This window comes from Nuphar pumila, unplaced genomic scaffold (genome assembly GCF_984573655.1).
Source record: "Nuphar pumila unplaced genomic scaffold, dmNupPumi1.hap1.1 HAP1_SCAFFOLD_417, whole genome shotgun sequence".
In the NCBI taxonomy this organism is placed as follows: domain Eukaryota; kingdom Viridiplantae; phylum Streptophyta; class Magnoliopsida; order Nymphaeales; family Nymphaeaceae; genus Nuphar; species Nuphar pumila.
The window spans coordinates 33,385-45,317 of record NW_028323336.1 but is presented as its reverse complement, the minus strand read 5'-3'; the positions used below and the strand labels follow the sequence as shown (position 1 = coordinate 45,317).

The following is an 11,933-nucleotide window of genomic DNA, read 5'->3' as shown; positions in this document are numbered from 1 at the left end:
GGGGCCGTGAAGGCCATTTGTCACAGCTGACGTTATAAACTCACTGTTCATCACTGTTGCAGGTCGTGGAGGCAACAAGGAAGGAGACAGGGGAGCGTGTGGCACTCAAGATCGTGCTTCTCGGCAATCCAAAGCTGAACAAGAAGCACTGCAAGGTGCTGCGACGTGAAGCGGGGATCATGAGCCAGCTGCAGCACAGCAACATCCCACGCGTGTTCTCCGCGGTCGAGCACAACGAGCAGATCGTCATGGAGCAGGAGCTGTGCCATGGGGCCACATTGCTCGAGGAGCTGCAGCACGTTGACTCCGGCAACGACCGCCTGCTGGCGGGCATCACGCTGCAAATCCTTCAGGCGCTCCAGGCCTCGCATCGTGCTGGAATCGTGCACCGGGACCTCAAGCCCGGCAACATCGGTAAGGCGTTCCCCAAGTGAATTGCCAGAATGGCGTTCGACCCCTATTTTTGCCACCAAAATCATTCATTTTCAGGCATTGCCACCCGCAAATTGCCATGTCTGGCGAAATGCTTCCTTCCCCGCTGTAGTCTCTAGGTACATGTGATGTTGCATCTTTTTGTATCGCTGCTCCATCCGCATGGACATTGGCAACTCCAAGTGCTACTTGGGGAAAATCAATGCTACCATTACCATCACCTGAGGCAAGCATACCTGGTTCAGCCGGACACACCTATGTATCATAAAAATATCTACTGTAGACAATGAATAATACCTCGCCAAGGCGTTTAGCTTTCGCTCCCAATCAGGGGGCGATGCTGCGTTGTTGGTGCATGCCTGGTGTTGCTCTTCAGCTTGAGCTTTAGTGTTCTGACCGTACACACATTCTTGTTGCATAGTTAGAATCAGGGTTCTTTGTATCGCAACTGTCATGTGTATATTGGCTGCACATTGTCTGGGATAAGCACCTTCCAAAGAAGAGATGAAATCAGCGTTTCAGATAGCAGAAATGTGCTTTTGAACAGGCCTAGCTTGAGCAGATGGCATCCTGTGCAGTGTTCAAGTACCCACATCAAGATTGGAGAAGGAAGGGTGCAAAACCCATGCTTCTGGACTTCGGTATGGCGTTGGAACTGCACAAGAGAAAGAAGCCGGTGACAGGGTTACTGGGCACTCAGGGGTTTGTAGCGCCAGAGGTCATCCGGGGAGAGGCTCACTCCCCAGCCATGGACATGTTCGCGTTGGGGGTTCTCCTGTACCTCATGCTCACGGGAACACGGCCCATGACCAAAGACGAGGCCCCGCGTTTTGATTACCTTCAATACGAAGCCTGGGAGTACCCTATGATGGAGGTACGTGTTGATGGTGATGCACTGACACATTGATACTTGCGTCCGGCTTGAGCCGTAGTGCTTGCTTGTATCTGATGGTAATGATGATGTATCTTTTTACAGCGCTGCCGCATGCACATGGACATCGGCCGCTCCACTCGGAAATCAGTGCAACAACGGGAACACACGCTCTAGTTCACGTAGGCGTGGGATGGTTCCCCTCTGAGAAGTCTTCCTTTCACTTGAGCACGTGCTGCAGCGACTACCCTGGTGCCTTTATTCTCATCTCAGCAACTGCAGACTCTTACAGCGTTTAGATTTTTCACTGTTAGGGACATTCTGAGGAGGGGTGGGATCAGATGTGGTCACGTCAGGCAGCCGTGACTGGAATCACCCTTGTCTAGGGGGTTCGGACGGCAAAAGAGTACTGGGGAACGCGCGCACCAACACTATGGGTTAATCATGGGTCGATTAGTAGTTCACAGCAAAGCACCCCGTTGACATGCTGTTGCAATGTCCAGAGCAGTGGGTGCAGCAAACCTGACAGCAGCACCATAGTAAGACAAACACGAGCTCAGTGCAGCTAGGTTGACGCAAATCTGGATTGCAGTTTCGAACAGATCACTGCGTGCAAAAAAAACATTCAAAAGAAGGACGTCAGCCCAAAAAGGCAGCGTTGACAAGCGGAGGTGATCTTGCGCCGAAATGATCACTGCGTGCATACCTGTTTTGGCAACTGAATAACAATGGCCCATCGTTCAGGGAGATGAGCGCTGGATCAACGCTCGGCACGACGTGAAGGACTTGGTGCTGCGCCTGCTGGAGCGTGACCCCAGAAAGCGAATCGCAGCCGCGGAAGCGCTCTGGCACCCCTGGATCCTGGCCGACATGCGCATGATGAGGCGAGTCTGGAGATCGTCTGCGCAGCCAGTGGACCAGGCAGTGGGCCAGCTGATCAGCCGGCCGGAGGGCCACCTGCAGCGCCGGGAAGTGAGCCAGGCATTGAGCTCGCCAGTTGGTCGCCCAGAGGGCCAACCAGAGGGCCAGGCAATGGACCAGGTAGTCGGACAGCCGGAAAGCCAGCCAGTGGGCCATGCGGTGGGCCAGCCAGTGGGATACGCGGTGGGCCAGCCGGTGGGCCAGGGAGTAGGTCAGCCGGAGAGCTAGCCAGCAGCTGCAGGCCACGCAATGGGCCACCTGACGGGCCAGGCAGAGGGCCATTAATAGCAAAAAAGAAAAACAATCGGGAATGACGCCGGGTCCACGCAAGCGAGCACAACGCCTGCGAGGACATGCTCAAAGGGCTTCGGCCGCAAGCCCCAGCGCGGGAACCCGCGCAGGGAGAACAGAAAAGAGGAGAGCATCAACAAGTCTGTGCCAAAAGGCAGTATCAAGAGTCGCGCCAACAGGGCGGATAATGACATGTGCATAGGGCGTCAAAGGCACGGACGACACGTGGCATGCGCCGGGCCAGCCAGTTGACCAGCCTGCGGGCCAGGCGGTGTAGCTCGAGCATAAGCATTTCCCAAGCACGAAGGCCGCCATGAAGACAGGCATCCGGAGTCGTGTATGCATGCATTGCCTCTGGTACGCATCCCGCTGGTGCAGTGAAGCATATACTGCAGAGTACATGAGAAAGCTCGTATTATCTGTCTTTTTTGAGAAACGTTGATTCTACCGCTTCAAGTTGTAGCTTCAGCTTGAACCTACATCTTGGCACATGTTACACACATCATATAGGTTCCTGCTCTTTTGTCAGTAAGCGTGTTGACGGGAGTTCGGTAGATGATGCCATGCTGTTGACCATGCTGGAAAATGCTGGAACGGTAGGCTCGTTTGGATGCCTTTTGATTGAGTGTGATGCCACACGTCTTCGTGTTACATGCAATACTGTTGCTGTACAATGAGACAACCTTGGTGTCGACCAAGACGGCCCGCCCTGCCCTGTCATCACTAGGGTGTGTGCTGTTTGTTGGTGCTGTCATGTCAGGTGGGCCACGGAGCCCATCCACCCGGCCGATTGTGCTCTCTGCATGGAACGCAATTGTGCTTGCTTTTCTCAATTCCGTGTTTCCTGTGTTTGTTGGTTTTCCAACAGCAAGTTGCTGAACAAATAGCTGACTGGTATCATTTGATGTCAGAATGCGAAGCCCGCATAGCTTCAGCAACAGCCTCTCATTCTCAGCAACGCGCGAGACCCTGTGAATTCCAGGTCCAGATGCCATAAATTGCATGATTTTATGCGACAGATATGAGGGTCGAAACCCATTCTCAAGAAGCATTGTTCGGCCTACGCAACGCCCGACAGCATACTCTTGCTGCCTTGCTGTGGTATCTTGATGGGCCTTGTGTATGACCACCACGACAACTGAATAGCGCTCCTACGTGCAGGCCGCAAAGGCTGGACAGATGCAGCAGGACAGCTGAAGCCTGACAATGGAGGAAATGGCGCTCTACGCATCAGTGCCCATCTGCGAGGCCTGGGTGGGGGGAGGGACATGCGGCCCACGGCGTCGGGAGAACCAGCCCGGAAGCATGCTTGCGATTTTTTATTTAGTTTCTTCTCGGCTGCACCTCGCCACGCCAACGCGGATTCTGTCTCCTTGGCTGCCGGCTGCGTGCGGAATGGCGGTGAGCAGAGGCGCTGATCTGCCTTGCGATAACAGGCAGAGATCCCCGGGGCTGAGATGAAGCGTCAGGGTGTGTCAGCCTGGCGCTGAATCTCACTCTTTAGTCGACGATGCCAGATTCTTCGAGCACGACGCTGGATGGATTGTGATTGTGGTGAGGATGAAGATGAAGATGCGCATGCTTTGTGATTATCACTGGCCTTATCAATTACGAGGCTTATTGGTAGTTGTCAATTATGAGGCCCATTCGTAGGATTATGTACCAGTCGAGACAGGCATTGAAATGACGCTCTTGTGACTGATGGGCCTAGCTGGGTTGTCATGCCGAACGCAGGCCTAGCGAGATAGGGAAGTGTTGGGTGATTGCTTGCAAGGTGAGTGGCGAATGTGCACACATGTTGGTCCCCAGTTCAATCTGTCAAGGCAGGCGTGACCCACCACACCCGCGCTCATGAACGCACATCACATCCGGGGGTTTTGGCCGTCGAAAAAGTGGCGTTCTCCATGCAGAAAGGGCAGCAGTTGCTACAATGCCGGGTCCCATGTGCTATCTTTTGGGCCTAACTTTTCGGTGGAGCAGTACTTTCAAAAGTCTGCGTGAAACGACCAAATTTGCAACCAACCTCTGTGATGGGATATGAAGTACGTACATATGACCTGCTGCCGCTAACAATACAGCCCGCGATGATTACTCAAGCATGCCATGGCTGATCCAATCGTGTGCGGTCGGACCCGTGACAACCCTCTTGTAGTATAGCTCAAACAATGATGACAGAATAGCAGCCTGCTGACAGTCCATGTCATCGAGCTGATGGACAGGGACTACATATGCAAATATATCGGATGTGTATTTCAGTTGTTCGATGTACTGGCCATCAAACCGTGATAAAATGGTCAGGAACGCCCAGAAGTTGCGGGGCAGTACAAGCGAGAATGCACAAGGAAACCAAGGACAGAAGCTGCATCTGTGTCAAGCAATTGTACGAGCATACAGCCCTGGAAACCCGAGGCGAATACCAGAATCACCAAGCCTGTCGCATCAGCTGATCACTCAAAGTTCGTGACAAAAGTGTGTCACCTCAGCCGACTGTTTTTCGTTCCGAACCACATAGGGCCAACGGCAGCAAAATCACCTTGCCAACACCCGATCAACCCAGGTAGAGTCACGTCCAGGCAGTCACTATCAGCACCGCAGGAGCTTAGCGGCACATTCTATGGCCCAGCACGCCCAATGCCTTCGAAATGGCCTAACCCCATGCCGTTGACGGATGATTGGGACAAAAAAATCATCAATCCCGCCCGTCAGTTTTGAGCAAGCTGAAGAACTGGGGCCCCAGACCGGCTGCATCTATTATCTATTCTTATGGCATAGATGATCGATCAGGTTAGTTCAGAGCTAACCTGTGTTACACACAGAGCCTGAACTACAGTGAGGATGTTGTCCAAACCCTGTTCTTCACATGATCTAACACGTGTAATCTAAACCGCCTTCTCATAGAGCTTCTCGTCCTTCTGGTAGTAGACGATGTCTCCTTTGTCTGATACAAAGTGATCCTCTGAGAAGGACTTGAAAAGGGGTGCGATCAGGTGCGTGGGGATGGGTCCTGGGCTGGGCACAGGCTCCCTGCAAGCACAGCAGCATATCAGTGCAGCGTCAGGCTGATGAAGCCGACAGCGATGCTGGGATGTGATTTGCAGAAATTATGTATGCAGGATGTAAATCTCGCAAGTGATCACACCATATACCACCATGCTACCAATCAAGTTTCTTCGCAACAAGTCCCCTCTGCTGCGTTGGTGTCACCAAACGCAACTGAAGCGAATACCCCTTGCAGCGCGCGCAATAGTGTAACAAAGTGCCACATCTTGCCAGCCCTTAGCAGGCGTCTTTGGGTATGAGGCAAACGTTGAGGGTCGTAGGGTACATTGCGAAGGTGTCGAACCATACCTGTAGTATGGTCCCATGACTGGCTTGCATGCGTCTGTGGCCTCACAGAGGTTGTAGTGGGGAATTTGAGGGAAGAGATGGTGGATGACGTGGGTGCCGATGTCGTGATGCACCTTGTTGAACATGCCAAAGTCTCTGTCCAGAGTGGTAAGCCCCCCCCTCAAGTAGCTCCACTCCTCCCCTCGGTACCATGGAAGCTTCTCATCATCGTGAGCGCCATGATGGTGCAGGTAAGTGACTGCATCGAGCCAGATGACATTGATCCAGTAAGGCACGAAGTACAGGTTGAACATGGCAAGCGGCCCGAGTTGGGTGGTCGCGAAGGCTAGGACGCCGAGCATGGCGATCATGAAAGCGTTACTCGATTGGACGAGAATGCCCTCCTGCTCCTTGAAGAGGTCACACTTTGGGTCGTAGTGTGACCCCTCCTTTCCGGGCGAGCGTTTCCAGAGGTAGAATGGGTACGCGAAGAGTGGCAAGGGGAAAATGAGGCGGCCGAGCTTCGCAGCGAAGGGCATGTCTTTGTAGATAGACTCGGGATTGGGTGCCAGGACTCGTCGTTCTCGACATGCCCGTGATTGGCGTGGTGTGTTCGGTGGGAGATCCTCCAGCCGTGGTATGGGACGAGAATTGAGGCGTGCACGATGTTGCCAACGAAGTTGTTGAGCTTGGAGTTGTTCGAGAAAGACTGGTGGCCTGCGTCGTGACCGACAACGAATAGCGCCCAGAACATGGTTCCTTGAGCCAGCCAGTACAGTGGCCATACGAACCTGCGAAAGGAGACACCGGCTGTGAGTAACGACACAGACTTGCCGGCAGTTCTTTGCCCTGCACGTGGTTTCGCCCCACTACTTGCCCGCAAAATTCCTGCAATTTCAGGCATCTGGACCTGTAAATCATACGGTCAAAAACACTCGCCAACATGGACTGGGCGCGCACACACAATCGGCGCTACGAGCCTATGTGTATGCTGGCTGGACCAACAACTGTACAAATGCACCATCCACAGAATGGTGTGTCTGGCAACTTTGACAATGACAACATGAGCATGTTTGCAAGACCGCTGTCTGCATCGTGGCAGGCAGTGCTTTGCCAGAACGAGTTTCGACCCCAGCTTTATCCCGGAAATTCATGTATCTTTGGGCCATCTGGGCAGGAGAATCAGAGGGTCTGGCAAACACTGGTGGCAGCTATTGCGGTTCGTGCCTCCCATCCTCCAACCAAGCAAATTTGTCTTGAGAGGGGAGCAAGTTGGATGACCTGGCCTGGTGGGATGCTAACACTGCCAGCCTTCGTAACCATTCAGGTTTCATTGAACAGCAACTCTATTCCCAAGTAGAATTCCTTCGAATTGCCAATGTCCATGTGAATACGTTAGTGCGCCTGAAAGTTGACGATGAAGTACCTTTTGACAACACCAAGCTTCAGTGACCCCACGAACACAGGGGAAACCAGAGCCTTCCGTGTGGAGTAGGCGGGCGAAGTTCCACTGACTATGCCATGATGCCCAATGGGCCAGGTCACAAGTGCTTGATGAGAGTTCATTGCCATATTCCGTGCACTGCGGTGCAACATTACACGCTCTTGTGTGGTTGATTTGTTGCCTAATCCCCATTCATGAAAGTGTGTGCATGAGTTGCCAGCGCCGCGGTGACCAATGGAGTGTGGTTCAAGTGGCGCACAAACAATCAGAGTCCTGCCAGTAGGTGGTTCAATTGATGATTGCGCGCTTCTAGGAAGAGCGTGAACTTCCCTGCTGCTGACGTTCCCTGACAGGAGCGTCTTGGGAAAGTCACGAGACTGGTGTGGCCGTTCAGGCCGAGCTGAGGGGTTATGTAACAATGAATTAGAATTGTTGCGCAGACGACACTACTGCCAGCAAAGTGGGAAGAGCAAAACGCACCAGCTGTTGACTGAGTATGCGGCTGCCGCCAGTCCAATGACGATCGCAACATCCTTGACCAGATACGCAAAGGATTTAAATGTGTCCTTCTCAAAGCACTTGTCAGGAATGGCCTTGCGGAGGTCCTGAAGGTTGAATGGAGGAGGGGCTGAAAGGTCCTGTAAACATGGAAGCTTTCAAAAGAGCTTTCTGAGCTTGGTTGGGTTGACCCCTTCCAGCTGGCCAACTTGTGGCTCACAGGGCAGATTCTGGTCGGGAGATCACGTTAGGTAAACCCTTTCGAGTAAAGCACATTGAGCACCAGCAAGCCTGCGCATGACCTTGCAAACGTTGCTGACACCCGACGTCCACGACATGTAGCGCAAAATTTGACCAATATCTCGCTGCGAACAGACAACACCTCCAACGCTCATAAGGGATGGCAAGGAATGACAGTTCGATTTCAGATTTATCCAAGCAGAAATCCCCTTCGCTACTGTTTGTAGTGCTGAGGCCATCACACGGTGAGAACGCAAGCAAGTCTTGAAAAACCCAAGCTGCCAGCGTGGCACCCTGTCCACCGTGGATCGACACCACGACCGAGTGAGCAGCAACATGCACCCATGATCACATGCATGACACGAATGAATGCAATAGGCTCGTGCTGTTAAAGAAATATGACTGGCCTGAAAGGATATCTCGTCAATGTGATGGGTTGCTGCATCATGGGAAGGTCTTGGAATGTGCACGGCTGACTGGTGTACGCTTCCTATCGTTCAGCGCCAGGAATCACAGGAAATATGCACAAACTCTCCTGATGCTTCCGAGCAGAAACGGCACGACTTTCAGCTGAGGAAATCGCGACATGGTCGGATACCACCGCCAGTACTCCAGGTTCCTCAAAACAGGCGATGAATTCTCCCTTGGCGTAGATGCAAGGAAGAGGCGAGCACGAAAATGCACAAAGACTATCAAAGGAAGACATCGGAGGCCCCGACTGCTCCAAGCAGTGCTCAGCTTGCAAGATCATCACCGCGCTAGGTACGGCAAAGCACGCAGCAATATGTAGTAGCATGACCACCAGGAATGCAACCGTACCTGTACCCCTGCCTTGGAGTCCTCCATAGGCATCGCTACTCGTGCTGGTTTGCAAACATTTCGCCGGTTGAGAAGGGGTCCAAGGCCGCAGGGTCTGGCAATGGTGGTCCGCATGGGACCGTGGATGGCGGACAGCATGGCTCCTAGATGTGTGGTACGTGTCAAGACTGAACAAGACACTGGCTAGTGGTTGAGCGGTGGAGGCTCCATGCATAAATGCGAGTATGCAACGTTGAACGACGCCAAACAACGGTTTGCTTCTGACCTTGCTGACTCGATGGTACGTCACAGGGAGCACGTGTGCAATGGCAGTACCACAGGTGATGAACGAACGCACGCACATGCTGTCATCCTCTCAGCATGACAGCCCCAAATCACAAACAACAATTGCGGCGGAAGATAGCACGCTAGGATTTCGGAAAACAGTGCAGGCACCGATGTCATCCACCACGACGGAGCAGCCTGATGCATTGATGCCATGGTGGATATTTATGAAACCGTCACATGATATGATTTTGCCGGACCGATGATGATGGTGAAGGGGTTGGCATCATTCGACACCAACACCGAAGACGGCCGCCGCGACCTAGCTCGCATGCTCAGCTGCGCATGTCGCGCTTCCTCCATATAAATGGACACGCTGCCACTATCCATGGCGCTACAGCTCACAGACTCGGACTTCACCGGCGCCATGCGCCACCGTCTCGGTCTGACGCACATGCCTACCAATGCACCTGGCGTCCGGTGCTGCTGTGGGCAGTACATGCGAGCGGGGGATGTCGACCACGCGATGACCTAGGTCGATCTAGATGTCCGCGACCGTGAGTCCGCCGGGTAGAACGAGCAAGATGTCTCCACGCGCAGCAGAGTGGGCTGCGATTGGGGCAGCTTGCACGCCAGGCAACACTCGGAGTGTTGGCTCCACAGATGATGCAATCTCAGCGCGGGAGGCAATGCGGCGCCAAATCTCTCTGAGCATGTTGTGGCGCAACGTCATTGACGTGCACTGTGACCGGCAGGTACCTACACAGAGAAAGAGCAATTGCTCTTTCTCTGTGCGATGTAATGATGGTGAAGGGACATGGATGTCAAAAATGGAGCCAGCGTTTCTGCCTTACGCTTTTCAAAAAGGGCGGCGTAACGGTGGGGTCACTTCGTGCAGCCACTTTTGAATCCTTGGTGACCTTTAGGGGGAAATCTGTATTTTCACGGAAAGGAGGGACGATTCTCCAGTTTGACTCGCCTTTCAAAAAGGAGAAAAGAGAAGGAGGTTTGACGTGGGTCACGTCGTTCAGGCAATGAAAGAGTTCGGACGCCGCCTGGACGCCGCAAAATATCTCTTGACCAGAGAACTGACGCGTTGCAACTCGCGCGCCCACAACCGTGGCCCGAACGTGCACGGGACACAGACATCCAAGCTGACAGGCCAGAAACTGACAGCAACGCGGCAAGCACGCCATTACGACTAGTCATTACGACCAGAGTGCTCAGGATCCCAGGTACTAGGGGTTCTGGCGGGAGGTCTACACGTACGGCTGACGTAAAAGAAACAACTGGAACGCGGAACGGGCAGGAATGACGGTATCCTGTTGCTGAAACCAAGGCAACTCCGCAGAAATGTAGATTCTTCAATGTCTTGAAGTCCCTTGCTCCGTCTTGTGAGCCCTAAATTTAGAGGACCCCAGTGAGCTCACCTCGAGGGTGACGTGATTGGGTCGACGCACACAGGTGATTGTTCAGCCACCGCAATTACAGATGTGACACATAGGAACAATCACGCAAGTTCACTTCACTCAATCATCATGCAAAGGCCACGAGGATTGTATGATGGTGCCGTCGTTCAGAATTGAGTTTGCATGCCATGAACGCGTCCTGTGGGATCCTCTTTCGTAGTGCTAAACTCAGGCATATGTAGCGCCCCGTTGTGTCCACATCCAAAGGCAGCTTTGCTGCCACAGCTGAGTGCCAAAGTGCATTCAAACAACCAACATGCAGTGCTGCTCGCATGGCAGGACATCTTCCCGGTGCCTGCTTGCAGACACAAGCGCCGTCCTTGGGAAATCCTATTCCTGCTGCAACTGATTCTCCTAGTGAGTTGGGCTTCCCCAATTGCACTTCAAGTTTGCAATGCTCATGAGGACACCGTAGTGCTGTAAGAACACCACATTATCATCATGTGTCACGTCTGCGGCAACCTCGGTGCGACGACCACATACGAGGACGCTCCTGCAGCTGCAACGCCGACACCTTGCCGCCCTTGCATATCGAGAGCTCTTGGATGGTGCTCATCTCCTGTGCGGTTGAGCCCCAACTGGCCGAAAGAGTTCCGCCCCCATGCAAAAACAGTCCCGTCAGCGCATACTGCCAGAGAATGGCCCTGACCAGCAGCCAATTGTCGACCTGGAGTTGCCAAAAGCTCCCCCATGCCTGAAGTCCCCAAGTGTATTTCGTCGAGTGTGAAGAGACTTCGCCTGCCACGACGGGCAGCTATACCCACATCCTCAAGCCCCCCAGGAACCTCGATGCTACTGCGATCCTCAGAGTTGTGACAGCCCGGCTTGTCAGCAGGATGACAAGGCGCCGGAAATCTGACGGTCTTTTGGCTCACAGCATCAGAGAAGTCTTGCGAGGCCTGCAATTTGCGGGTGCCGCCGTGGAGAGAGAACGAAGCAAAGCGATGCACAGGGGGGGCACTGATGTGATTTTCCACTGGCTCGTGGTGGGGCCTATCAAGCACATGGCCGGCGTGCAGCTTGACAGGTGCCTCGTCACGATGATACAGCAATGAGTCATGCTGCACGCCTATGAGGAGGGGGGGCAGCTGTTGCATGAGCTCCGGCTGTGTGACCTGCGAGGTGTGACCGAGGCCCAACTCCCCATTGCTGTTTGTACCCCATGCCCACACGTGACCGCTCTCGTTGAAGGCCAGTCCATGCGTTGCACCGATTGCAATGCCTTTGATGCCCTCGAGACCCGGCAGCTTCTGCAATCACAGCTCACACATGGAAGCCACAAGTAAGCAAGCCAAGGTCACATTTGTACTGAAAACACTGCTCTGCAGAGAAGTCTTGGTGAACAGTGGATAAATCG

General features: G+C 53.5%; 1 pseudogene; it reads right to left on the bottom strand.

Annotated features, from left to right (window-relative positions):
* Positions 1–5,394: 5,394 nt before the first annotated feature.
* Positions 5,395–8,122, bottom strand: LOC149810269 (omega-3 fatty acid desaturase, chloroplastic-like; annotated as a pseudogene).
* Positions 8,123–11,933: the final 3,811 nt, after the last annotated feature.